This window comes from Petromyzon marinus, unplaced genomic scaffold, assembly GCF_048934315.1.
Source record: "Petromyzon marinus isolate PM22_M1 ecotype Great Lakes invasive population unplaced genomic scaffold, UKy_Petmar_22M1.pri1.0 PM_G_Scaffold_9, whole genome shotgun sequence".
NCBI lineage: Eukaryota > Metazoa > Chordata > Hyperoartia > Petromyzontiformes > Petromyzontidae > Petromyzon > Petromyzon marinus.
The window spans coordinates 143,314-156,769 of NW_027423046.1; the positions used below are offsets into that span (position 1 = coordinate 143,314).

The window sequence follows — 13,456 nt, forward strand, 5'->3', positions numbered from 1 at the left end:
ACACACACAGTGTACACACACACAGTGTACACACACAGTTTGTACACACACAGTGTACACACATACAGTTTGTACACACACAGTGCACACATACACAGTTTGTACGCACACACAGTTTGTACACACACACAGTGTACACACATACAGTTTGTACACACACAGTGCACACATACAGTTTGTACACACACAGAGTGTACACACACAGTGTACACACACACAGTTTGTACACACACACAGTTTGTACACACACACAGTTTGTACACACACAGTGTACACACACAGTGTACACACACACAGTGTACACACACACAGTTTGTACACACAGTTTGTACACACACACAGTGTACACACACACACACAGTTTGAACACACACACAGTTTGTACACACACAATGTACACACACAGTGTACACACACACAGTGTACACACACACAGTTTGAACACACAGTTTGAACACACACAGTTTGTACACACACACACAGTTTGAACACACACACAGTTTGTACACACAATAATATCCACGTTCTTGTTGAGCTTACGCACCCAAGGGGTCTCTGTTGAAGAGAGGGAGCAATGGAAAATTAATCTAAATAAACAAACTCGAACTCCGCTCTGTGACGTCACCACTCAGCATTCTCTCATCGGCGTGAAACGCCAGGCGGCGGTGTCCTTCGCAAGTGACGTCATGTCACCGAGGTATTCGGTGCGCTCTTGAGCGTGACGTCACCTCCGCTTGGTCACTGTCGAAATCTGTTCCGGTACAATCCTTATTTGGGTAAAGCTACGCCCAGTGACTGGCGGATCATTAACATCCTCGACAAATGGACCAAACTAGTTAGCATAATTTATTCAGTTGTAGAGACTCATTGTGGGAGGAGAGTATTGTCTCCCGGAAGTGACGTCATGTCACCTGCTGCCGCGTGACGTCGCGAGGTAACAGGGAGTTGCCTCCGCCCGTGCACTGACATCTGAGGTGAGAAATTCGCATCGCGGTTGTCGTGGTGGTGGTGGTTGTTGTTGTTGTGGTGGTTGTTGTTGTTTACCAAGGTAGAGCCTCTCTCTCGTAGGGATGCCAATTGAGTAGCAGCGAGCATGGGAATCGATGTCCAGGTTGGAACTTTACAACGCGGGGCTTAGCCACGCGGGGCCTTGCCTCCTGCCCTCGCCTGATTGCATTCACTTTAATTATCTCTCTTAAGTTTCATTTGGTTTCACCCGGCTCGTCACTTTGTAACTTTGTTTTATTGTAAATATTCACGCAGTTTTTATTTTCTTTTGTTAGCAGGCCAAGCCCGCTTGAGCTGCTATACCGCTCTTGTTATCAGAAGCGACCTGACCACAACAACACAAGGTGAGGCTTTGTCAACGTGTGAATGTTTTGACTTAAAACTTTGGTGACTGCAGGAATTAATATTCTTGGTTCTTTCGGTAAAGTCACGTAGATAGAAAATTAAATCAAATTAACATAAATTAAATGAAAAATAAAAAATTTAAAATGAAGCAAAAAACCCACGACGTTTTGATCGCAACACAAGTGGTCTTTATCTTATTAAATTTAATCTGTTATTTTTATTTTCTGTCTACGTGACTTTACTGAAAGAACCAACAATACGTGTGTCAATGTATCTATCGGTCAAAGACGCTAAGCGCGTGCCGCTGTTGACTCTGAATGTGTGGAGGGGAACACCTTCACCACGGGGAGAGAGAGACAGAGACACGGATAGCCTCGGCTATGTTGATTGATCCTCGATTCATTACTTGGTGGAGTGAGGAAGAATTAATGCTGAGCAGATGAAGGTGGCCAGGCATGGTTCTGGTCACATCACCACCTGTTTTACTCATGGCAGTGTGTGACAGTGTCAAGTTTGTGTTTGCAGTAAAGGCTATTAACTCTGTTGAACACGAGGATATATAAAAACAATAGTTTATTTTAGTTTTCCTCTGGAACTCTTCATACGAATGGAAACAGGAAGTTAACACAGCACACACATTCAGCTGAAGTCGGAACTGTTCATCCCCAGCATTCAAGGACATATGAGCCTGGATTCACACCTCTAAGTTGCGATTGAACGTTAATTTATGCATTTCTGCATAACACAAATAGTATTGTTTTCAACACCCTTTGCTATGTCAGCTGAATTTAGCTTTCATAAATATTCATTTTGTAGTCAGACAGAAATTGTGTGCTTAGAGTTTTGAGTTAACATTCATCTTGAAGATATGAAGGCTTCCAGCCATATTAATGATATTTTCCCTCTCATTGTGTGCCATAACAGCCCGTGGAGAGAAATCCTTCAGGTGCAGTGTGTGCGTGTCGGGCGTTTGCACGTTCATCAAATCTGATTAATTTGTGAAACTTTTTCACTACATCATGAATATATTAATAAGTTTAGACGTGTAAGTCACGTGTGCATTCCTCTGTGCCTGACGTGTAGATGGTGTGGATATTATTTTTTTATGTCTGCAGCTGACTCTTCCTCTGCAGAATTGTTCTGATGGAGCAAAGGCAGTCAGCACAGCTCGATACGACAAGTCAACAATGCGACCAGCGTGCATACAGCACGGACCGGACTGGAAATCTGACACGGCACCAAAGTCACACAGGAGAGAAACTCTTCAAATGTACTGTGTGTGACAAGGCATTTGCATGGCCATCAGTTTGTCAGAACCACCAGAGAACACACACGGGAGAGAAACCCTTCATGTGCACGATGTGCGGGATGGCGTTTACACAGTCATGTAATCTTGTAACACACCAGAGAACACACATGGGAGAGAAACCCTTCAAGTGCAGTGTTTGTGGGAAGACATTTTCAGGTTCATTTGTTCTTAAACACACCAGAGAACACACACGGGAGAGAAACCCTTCAAGTGCAGTGTGTGTGGGAAGGCATTTTCATGGTCATCTGCTCTTAAAAAGCACCAGAGAACACACACAGGAGAGAAACCCTTCAAGTGCAGTGTGTGTGGAAAGGCATTTTCAAATTCATCTCATCTTCAAAGACACCAGAGAACACGCACGGGAGAGAAACCCTTCAAGTGCAGTGTGTGTGTAAAGGCATTTTCAAATTCATCTGCTCTTAAAACACACCAGAGAACACACACGGGAGAGAAACCCTTCAAGTGCACTGTGTGTGGGAAGGCATTTGCACAGTCATCTGCTCTTAAAGAACACCAGAGAACACACACGGGCGAGAAACCCTTCAATTGCACTGTGTGTGGGAAGACATTTTCATATTCATCTCATCTTCAAAGACACCATAGAACACACACGGGAGAGAAACCCTTCAAGTGCAGTGTGTGTGGGAAGACATTTGCAGATTCATTTGCTCTTAAAACACACCAGAGAACACACACAGGAGAGAAACCCTTCAAGTGCAGTGTGTGTGGAAAGGCATTTTCACATTTATCTACTCTTAAAAACACCAGAGAACACACACAGGAGAGAAACCCTTCAAGTGCAGTGTGTGTGGGAAGACATTTTCAGATTTATCTACTCTTAAAAAACACCAGAGAACACACACGGGAGAGAAACCCTTCAAGTGCAGTGTGTGCGTGAAGGCATTTGCACAGTCATCTGATCTTGTAAAACACCAGAGAACACACACGGGAGAGAAACCCTTCAGGTGCAGTGTGTGTCGGAAGACATTTTCAGGTTCATTTGCTCTTAAAACACACCAGAGAACACACACAGGAGAGAAACCCTTCAAGTGCAGTGTGTGTGGAAAGGCATTTTCAGATTCATCTCATCTTCAAAGACACCATAGAACACGCACGGGAGAGAAACCCTTCGAGTGCAGTGTGTGTGGGAAGACATTTTCAGATTCATTTGCTCTTAAAACACACCAGAGAACACACACAGGAGAGAAACCCTTCAAGTGCAGTGTGTGTGGAAAGGCATTTTCAAATTCATCTGCTCTTAAAACACACCAGAGAACACACACGGGAGAGAAACCCTTCAAGTGCACTGTGTGTGGGAAGGCATTTGCACATTCATTAAATCTTCAAGTACACCAGAGAACACAGAAGCATCACAAGATCCACAAGGAGTGGAGTCTGAAATCAGCTTGTGAAAGTCAAAGTGCCGCAATGAGCCCATCCCTCATGAAACAAGAACCGGACGAAAATCCCAGCTTGGACACTTTTAAAGGTATCGAGGTGAAATATGAAGAGGTGATGGTGAAGAGGGAAGAAGTGATGGTGAAGAGGGAAGAAGTGATGGTGAAGAGGGAAGAGGTGATGGTGAAGAGTGAAGAAGTGAAGGTGAAATGTGAAGATGAAGATGAAACTCCAAAATGGGACCTTCACATCGATGGAGGCAACGTGAAGCAGGAGGAGAATTCTGACTGTGAGGCAGAGCGAGGCAACTCCCAGCAGTTTGTGGAAGTGGAGGTGTGGGTGGACTTCCTAGACAATACAAAGTCAAGTGGAGACCCGGTAGATGTGTAAGCCAGAGACAATGTCGCTACAATAGATGCACCTTTGTGATAGGCCTTTAATGACAAGAATGTGAAGTTGAACACTCAGCTCCTTGGTTCATCCTGCAGAGTAAGAGCGGCCAGTCTTTGTGGACCTGTGGGTTGGGTCAATCTCTCACCAGGAGCGAGAGACAATAAGCTCCCAAGCATTCACTATGTTATAATATTTGCATTTACACGGTGCTTGCTTAACCGCCTCAGCAACACGGAGATTTGTGTCGTACCTCGTCTGAAACACTCGAAGAGCATCCCCAAGTAGCAGCTGCCCCTGTGTGGCACAAGGTGGTGGCCCTGCACCAGCCTGCATGTGAACAAGAGCCTGTCAGTAGGGGGCGATGATTGATGCGTCATCTCAGTTGTGTAGTTTGTAGGTAATCTTGATTCGAAGCTTTCGTGACTGCAGGAATCCACACTCTTGAGTTCTTTCGGTAAAGTCACCACGTGGGTAGAAACATAACAGATCACGGCGTTTAGATCACAACACAAGCAATCGTCATCAGGTGGGACAACCACAGCAAGAGAAACTGCTGAAGTAGTAGGCGCCTACTCCAGCAGTTTCTTCTTGCTGCTGTGCTTGTCCCACCTGATGACGATTGCTTGTGTTGCCATCGAAAGCCGTCATCTATTATTTGTAGCGTAATGTTTAGAATTTGCTACATTTTGACCCAGACGCCAGCATGCAACGGCCTACTCGTTTTGAATGACGCAACAATAGTACGTTGTACATACACTCTTAAGCAGACGGTGCGTATTTTTAAAATAGCTTCTTGTTAATACGATGTAACGTGATGCAGTCAATTTCGCTGCAGTAATTCAATGTTGTTAATATTCATTTAGAATGAATACTTGTCTGATTGTGCGCGTGCATGTCACATATTGTCTGAGGGTCAAACATTGAATAAGTGATGTTAGGACAAAGTGCGTGTGTGTGTTTTGGAAGTAACCTGTACAGAGAACTCGGGTGAGACCCGTTGTTCTTGTGATGCAGGTCAAAGGGTACTTTTGTGTTTCACGAAGCGTCTGCCTCTGGAGCAACTCATTATCTTTGAAATAGGGAGCACGCTCGGATCATTCATCAGTTACAAGGCATACCACTTGAAAGTTACACGTATAGGAGGAGGTACATTCTCTACAACACGAATTGTAGTTTTGTCTTACGTGTTGACGTAGATTTTGTCTAACTAGGACTAGAAATGCACCTTGCTAATTCACGTCTGGATGTTCGTACCTATCGGTTGAAGCAAACCCCACTGCTGTTGTTGAGACGCTGTGCACCAATAAGGGTCCAACACGTTGACGGCCTTCAGGCCAGGAAAGTCACAACATTTGCACACGAAGGACGCATTCACGCAAGTACCCCATGCTCCGTTTTGAAGTTTTAAAATGAAACATCTTTGAATTGTGTTGTGTTTTGAATTAGATGATTTTATTTCTTCATTAAAAGCTTGTATCAATTTACATCTGGAAGACTTGATTGAAAAGGACATTTCGTGTGAATTTTCTCTCGTCATTAAGTAGATGGCCTTGACGGGGGTTCGGACACAAACAGTGTACACACACAGTGTACACACACAGTGTACACACAATGTACACACAGTGCACACACAGTGTACACACACACTGTACACACACAGTGTACACACAGTTTATACACAGTGTATACACAATGTACACACACACAGTGTACACAGTGTACACACACAGTGTACACAGTGTACACACACAGTGTGCACACAGTGTACACACACAGGGTACACACATAGTGTATATACACAGTGTACACACACAGGGTACACACAGTGTATATACACACACTGTACACACACACAGTGACACACACAGTGTGCACACACACTGTACACACACAGTGACACACACACAGTGACACACACACACAGTGACACACACATAGTATACACAGTGACACAACAACAACCGCCATTCGCCACTAAGTGGCGGTGACGTCACCACGACGCTTGTGCCAGGCACAGTGACACACAAAGACAAAGATCCCCCGTATAGCCTTAACAGACTGTAGGGGCAAGTGCTGTTAGCGAGCACCTATGAAGGCCGGAACGGTACACGAGGGGGTCGGTGGCCAGCACCACGCCCGACCGCCTTTGTCTCCCTAGTAGCGATATTTACACACCGCACCAGGTACTCAGTGACACAGCGACACACAGTGACACACACAGTGTATACACAGTGTACACACACACACTGTACACACACACAGTGTATACACAATAATGTCCACGTTGTTGCTAAGCTCACACACCCAAGGGAGGGAGCAATGGAAAATGAATCTAAATCAACTTAAGCTCCAACTCTGTGACGTCGCCACTCAGCATTACCTCATCGGCGTGAAACGCCAGGGGGAGGCGTACCTCGCTAGTGACGTCATGTCACCAAGGTATTCACCCCTCCCCCGTCCACCGCGCTCTTGAGCGTGATGTCACCTCCGCTTGGGTCACTGCCGATATAGTTCCAGTGGCAATCCTTATTTGGCAAAGCTACGCCCAGTGACTGGTGGCTCATTAACATAATGTGTCCGTTAAAGCCGTCGCGAGTTTATTGCGACGGGTTCAGCGCCCACGCCCCATCCCTCGACATGTGGGCCGGCCTCATTAACATAATTTATTCAATTTTGATTTAAAGCTTTCGTGACTGCAGTAATTCATATTCTTAGTTTTTTCGGTAAAGTCACGTTGAAGAGAAACAACAAAATAACAAAATATATATAAAACAATAAAAAATTCTCACGACGTTTCGACCATAACTCAAACGGTCACCTGATGATGACCGTTTGAGTTATGGTCGAAACGTCGTGAGAATTTTTTATTGTTTTATATATATTTTGTTGTTTCTCTTCAACGTGACTTTACCGAAAAAACTAAGAATATAATTTATTCAGTTGGAGAGCCGCTCGTGCAGGGGAAGTGACGTCATACTACCTGTTGCCGCCTGCGCTCTTGCATTGAAATCCGAGGTGAGAAATTCTCATCGTTGTGGTGGTGGTGGTCGTTGTGGTGGTGGTGGTTGTTGTTGTTGTTTACCAAGGTAGAGCCTCTCTCTCGTAGAGATGTCAGTTGAGTAGCAGCGAGCATGGGAATCGATGTCCAGGTTGGAACTTTACAACGCGGGGCCTAGCCATGCGGGGCCTTGCCTCCTGCCCTCGCCTGATTGCATTCACTTTAATTATCTCTCTTAAGTTTAATTTGTCTTCACCCGGCTCGCCACTTTGTAACTTTGTTTTATTGTAAATATTCACGCAGTTTTTATTTTCTTTTGTTAGCAGGCCAAGCCCGCTTGAGCTACTATACCGCTCTTGTTATCAGAAGCGACCTGCCCACAACAACACAAGGTGAGGCTTTGTCAACGTGTGTGAATGTTTTGACTTAAAACTTTGGTGACTGCAGGAATTTATATTCTTGGTTCTTTCGGTGAAGTCACGTAGATAGAAAATTAAATTAAAATAACAGGTAATAATATTTCTTTTTTTAAATGAAGCAATACACCCCACAACGTTTCTATGGCAACATTAATGTTGAAGATGCGAGGGCTTACAGGAATATTTATGACATTTGCCCTCTCATTGCGTGCCATGACAGTGCTGTTTGCACAGTCACACATAGTCACTGTAAGATGTTTTTCTTGGTCGTGTTTTTGTTTTGTTGCTTGTTGTGGTTGCACCCGATTCGAGAGCCGAATGGCTCACGGGACTATAACCAAAATAAATAAAACTGAAAATCAAAAAACTGAAACCGCGTGATGAATTTTGGGAAAGTTTTTCACTGCATCTCCAAATATATATAAAAGGCAAAGTTGTGATTGTGTGTGGTGTCTGTTCAAAATGTTTAGCGTACTTCCCGACATGCAACAAACTGGAAATTTGCCATGTGGGTACTTTCCAGACTGTACACCATGCAAACATTATACAAATACACTTTTGTGTTTTTGTTGGGGGGGGGGGGAGCTCAATAATGTATAGATTTTTTGCACGGCAAGTGAGCTGTGACGTCAAATCTGTCACGTGACCCTCGCATGTGGAAGCGTAACGCATTGTAGTGTAGCAGTTAGCGTTGTCTGTGTGTGCGTCTGTGTGTGTGTGTCTGTGTGTGTCTGTGTGTGTGCGTCTGTGTGTGTGTGTGTCTGTGTGCGTGTCTGTCTGTGTGTGTGTGTCTGTGTGTGTGTGTCTGTGTGTCTGTGTGTGTGTGTCTGTGTGTGTCTGTGTGTGTGTCTGTGTGTGTGTGTCAGTGTGTGTGTCTGTGTGTGTCTGTGTGTGTAAGCATAACGCATTGTAGTGTATCGGTTAACGCTACGCCATGCTACGAACCCGGTGACCCGAGTTCAATTCCCGCTCATGGCCACCACCGGTGACGATTATTTGAACCGCTTCTGGGCCTCCCCTAGGTAGACTCAGCCTCAAACGAGTAACTGTCGTGGTGTGAACATCGCCACTGGGGAGACAAAGGCGGCCGGACGTGGTGGATCCAAGTCCCGGGCGAAGCCGGGTAGTACAGCTAGTCATGAATACATGAATGAATATAGACGTGTAAGTCACGTGTGACTGTATATATTCATTCCTCCATGGCTCGATACTGACGTGTAGATGGTGTGGATATTCTTATTTTCTGTCTGCAGCTGACGCTGGTCTGATGGAGCAAAGGCAGTCAGCACAGCAGCTCGGTACGACAAGTCAACATTGCGACCAGCGTGCATACAGCACGGATTGGACTGGAAATTTGACACAGCACCAGAGAACTCACACAGGAGAGAAACCCTTCAAGTGCAGAGTGTGTGACAAGGCATTTGCATGGCCATCAGTTCTTCAGACCCACCAGAGAACTCACACAGGAGTGAAACCCTTCAGGTGCAGTGTGTGTGGGAAGGCATTTTCACGGTCATCTGCTCTTAAAATACACCAGAGAACACACACGGGAGAGAAACCCTTCACGTGCACTGTGTGTGGGAAGGCATTTCCAGATTCATCTACTCTTAAAATACACCAGAGAACACACACGGGAGAGAAACCCTTCAAGTGCAGTGTGTGCGTGAAGGCGTTTGCACATTCATCTACTCTTGTAGTACACCAGGGGACACACACAGGAGAGAAACCCTTCAAGTGCACTCTGTGCGTGAAGGCGTTTGTACGTTCATCTCTTCTTGTAGTACACCAGAGAACACACCCGGGAGAGAAACCCTTCAAGTGCAGTGTGTGTGGGAAGGCGTTTGCAGATTCATCAAATCTTCAAGTACACCAGAGAACACACAGGAGAGAAACCCTTCAGGTGCACTCCGTGCGGGAAGGCGTTTGCACAGCAACAACAACTTAAAGTACACCAGAGAACACAGAAGCATCAGAAGATCACAAGGAGCGGAGTCTGAAATCAGCTTGTGAAAGTCAAAGTGCCACCATGAGCCCATCCCTCATTAAACAAGAACCGGAAGAAAATCCCAGCTTGGACACTTTTAAAGGTATCGGGGTGAAACATGAAGAGGTGATGGTGAAATGTGAAGAAGTGAAGAGCAAAGGAGTGAAGGTGAAATGTGAAGATGAATATTCAACTCGAAAATGGGACCTTTACATCGACAGAGGCAACGTGAAGCAGGAGGAGAATTCTGACTGTGAGGCAGAGCGAGGCAACTCCCAGCAGTTTGTGGAAGTGGAGGTGTGGGTGGACTTCCTCCGAGACAATACAAAGTCAAATGGTGACCCGGTAAATGTGTAAACTTTGCGTTTTAATAATTGTGTTTTTTTATTTTATTTTGGGCACCTTTATAATACATGCCACAAGACCCGCACGAGCTTAATCCGGCACTGTCCAGGATACCGTTCCAGTGCCCAACCAGGCTGCTGAAAACACCGCGGGTGGAGTTGAGGGTGATCGGTGGAGGGTGTGAAGGGGTTATCAATTCTAGATTTAAAGCTTTCGTGACTGCAAGGTGCTATTCGGTAAAGTCACCTGATGAAGGCCGCTTGTGTTGTGGCCGAAACGTCGTGATTTTTTGTTTTGTTTTTTACCTACGTGACTTTACCGAATAGAACCAAAGATTATGGTGTGAAGGGGGCGAGTGATGCTGATGGGCGGCGAGGTGGTCATCCGAGAGGATGCCCAGTGGGGAGACGAAGCAATGAAATCGCTCCACGTGTCAGGTGCTGGATGGATCACCGCACAGCGGCATCGTGGGAGGTGGCGACGGCACGGGGAGTCTCTACCCGCCAGTGGATTGACCGTGGCTGATGGTGACGATGACGACGATGGATGTTGCTCACTCAACTCTGCGACGTACGAAACGCCGAAGACGCACGGCGATGTGCGGGGTGTTCAGCGGCACGGTGGAGCCGATGGCCTCCTTGCAGCCGCTGTACAGTTGACGCACGACGTGGAGCAGGGCAGGGAGCACGCTGTCCACTATGTCCTCACTGTGGCTACTGCACAGCTGACCCATAGCCTGCAGTAGGGCAGGGAGCACGCTGTCCACAATGTCCTCACTGTGGCTACTGCACAGCTGACCAATAGCCTGCAGTAGGGCAGGGAGCACGCTGTCCACAATGTCCTCACTGTGGCTACTGCACAGCTGACCCATAGCCTGCACTAGGGCAGGGAGCACGCTGTCCACTATGTCCTCACTGTGGCTACTGCACAGCTGACCCGCAGCGTGCAGGAGAGGAGTCGGCGCGCTGTCCATGAGCCAAGACATCCCGGGGGGGCCAGGCTGGGCCGCCCCTCTCCTGTCCGTCTGCGTGGCCGCTGGTGAACATCGGTCCCCAGGTGGCGACCGCTGCCGGTGGAGAGACGTCCTTCACGAGTCCCGAGTAGTTGTTGATCGTGGTGGTGGTGGCGTTGGAGCCGTTGATGTTCGAACCCCCACGCCGAGATCCTCCGAGGAGTTCCACCACCGGCTGCGTGAGCATCAGAACCACAGTGAGCACAGCCGTGAAGATCGCCACGCTGGTGGTGGTGGTGGCGAAGTTCTCCGCAGACCTCGAAGTGGAGGAGCAGCGTGGGGCGAGGTGGTTGCCTCTCCCGGAGCCGACTCCACTCTGGTCGCTCCAATAGATGCACCTTTGTCACAGGCCTTTAATGACAAGAATGTGAAGTTGAACACTCAGCTCCTAGGTTAAACCTGCAGGGTAAGAGCGGCCAGTCTTTGTGGACCTGTGGGTTGGGTTAATCTCTAACCAGCAGCGAGAGCCAATAAGCTCCCAGGCATTCACTCGGTTTTAATAATTACATTCTAAATTTGAAGCTTTCGTGACTGCAAGGATCCATACTCTTTGGTTCTATTCGGTAAAGTCACGTAGGTAAAAAGATAAAATAACAAAAATCACGACGTTTCGGCCACAACACAAGTGGCTTTCATCATGACAGCACGGTCCCTTCACCTGATGAAGGCCACTTGTGTTGTGGCCGAAACGTCGTGATTTTTGTTATTCAATTATTCCACTTATATGGTGCTTGCTTAATCGCCTCTGGCAATTCGGAGTCTTGTATCGTCTCATACACACGAAGAGCATCCCCAAGAAGCAGCTGCCCCTGTGTGGTACAAGGTGGTGGCCCTGCACCGGCCTGCATGTGGACAAGAGCCTGTCAGTAGGGGGCGATGGTTGATGTGGCATCTTAGTTGTGGAGTTTGTAGGCAATGTTTCGAATTTGATAAATTTTGACCCAGACGCCAGCATGCAATGGCCTACTCGTTTTGAATGACGCAACAATAGTACGTTGTACATACACTGTTAAGCAGACGGTGCGTATTTTTTAAAAATAGCTTCTTGTTAATGCGATGTAATCTGATGCAGTATATTTCAGTGCAGTAATTCAATTTAGAATGAATACTTGTCTGATTGTGTGCATACATGTAAAATTTTGTCTATAAGGGTCAAACATTGAATAAGTGATGTTAGGACAAAGTGTGTGTGTGTGTTTGGAAGTAACCTGTACAGAGAACTCAGGTGAGACTCATTGTTCTTGTGATACAGGTCAAAGGGTATTTTTGTGTTTTCAGGAAGCATCTCCCTCTGCAGCAACTCATCGTCTTTGAAATAAGGAGCATACTCGGATCATTAATCAGTTACGTGGCACACCACTCAAAGGTTACACGTAGAGGAGGTTCATTCTCTGCAACACGAATTGTAGTTTTGTATTACGTGTTGACGTAGATTTTCTCGAACTAGGACATGAAATGCTCCTTGCTGATTCACGTCTGGATGTTCACGACCAAGAGTTGAAGCAAGCCTGACCGCCTGCGGCGCCCCTCACAACCATTTGCGGCCTTGGGCCAGGAAAGTCACGAAAAAAATTGCACGCGAACGACGCCTCCACGCAAGCTCCCGATGCTCCGTCTTGAAGTTTGAAAATGAAACAGCTTTTAATTGTATTATGTTTTGAATTGTATAGTTGTATTTCTTCATTAAAAGCTTATTCATTGAAAACGACATTTCGTGTGAGTTTTCTCTCATCGTTAAGTAGACGATGGCCTTGCCGGGGGTTTGGTTCGATGCGGACTATCACCTGGTAGGGATCGCGGGATCGAGATAAGGCGACACGGAGCTGCTGGCCGTCTGCAGATCGATTCCAACGTAATCGAGCATCTGTCCCTGCGCCTCCGTCGTTGGTACAGGGGGTGCGTGTCTCCGTTGTGGAGTTTCTGGATAGTGTTACTGGAATTGACACAATTTTGACCGTGACACCAACATGCAATGTGCGTTGTGAGCGACAGTGGTTTGTTTTACATCTGCCGTTTAGCACACTGCGCATGTTGTGGTGAATGTTACTGGGGTAGCCAGGTGTGCCTGTCGGATTTTAACCTTGAACCTCTGCAATAAATAGAGAATGTGCTACCACATTCTTGGTTCTTTCGGTAAAGTCACGTAGATAGAAAACAAGAAAACAAGAAAATTGGAAAATAATAAATTGATGAAAAGATGCCCATTGGTCGACTGAGATGACTGTGCCCCCCACAGTGTACACAC

General features: G+C 46.4%; 2 long non-coding RNA genes across 3 annotated transcripts; both read left to right on the top strand.

Annotated features, from left to right (window-relative positions):
* The first annotated feature begins 907 nt into the window (after positions 1 to 907).
* On the top strand, positions 908 to 3,883 carry LOC142921863 (uncharacterized). The gene is made up of 4 exons (XR_012939671.1): positions 908 to 974; positions 1,284 to 1,352; positions 2,278 to 2,299; positions 2,469 to 3,883. It is a non-coding gene; the product is annotated as an uncharacterized LOC142921863 (long non-coding RNA).
* Positions 3,884 to 9,121: 5,238 nt separating this feature from the next.
* On the top strand, positions 9,122 to 12,921 carry LOC142921770 (uncharacterized). Of its 2 annotated transcripts, none has more exons than XR_012939654.1 (2): positions 9,122 to 9,168; positions 12,490 to 12,921. It is a non-coding gene; the product is annotated as an uncharacterized LOC142921770 (long non-coding RNA). The 2 variants fall into 2 exon arrangements; XR_012939653.1 differs by lacking the exon at positions 9,122 to 9,168 and adding an exon at positions 9,177 to 9,352.
* The last annotated feature ends 535 nt before the right edge of the window (positions 12,922 to 13,456 follow it).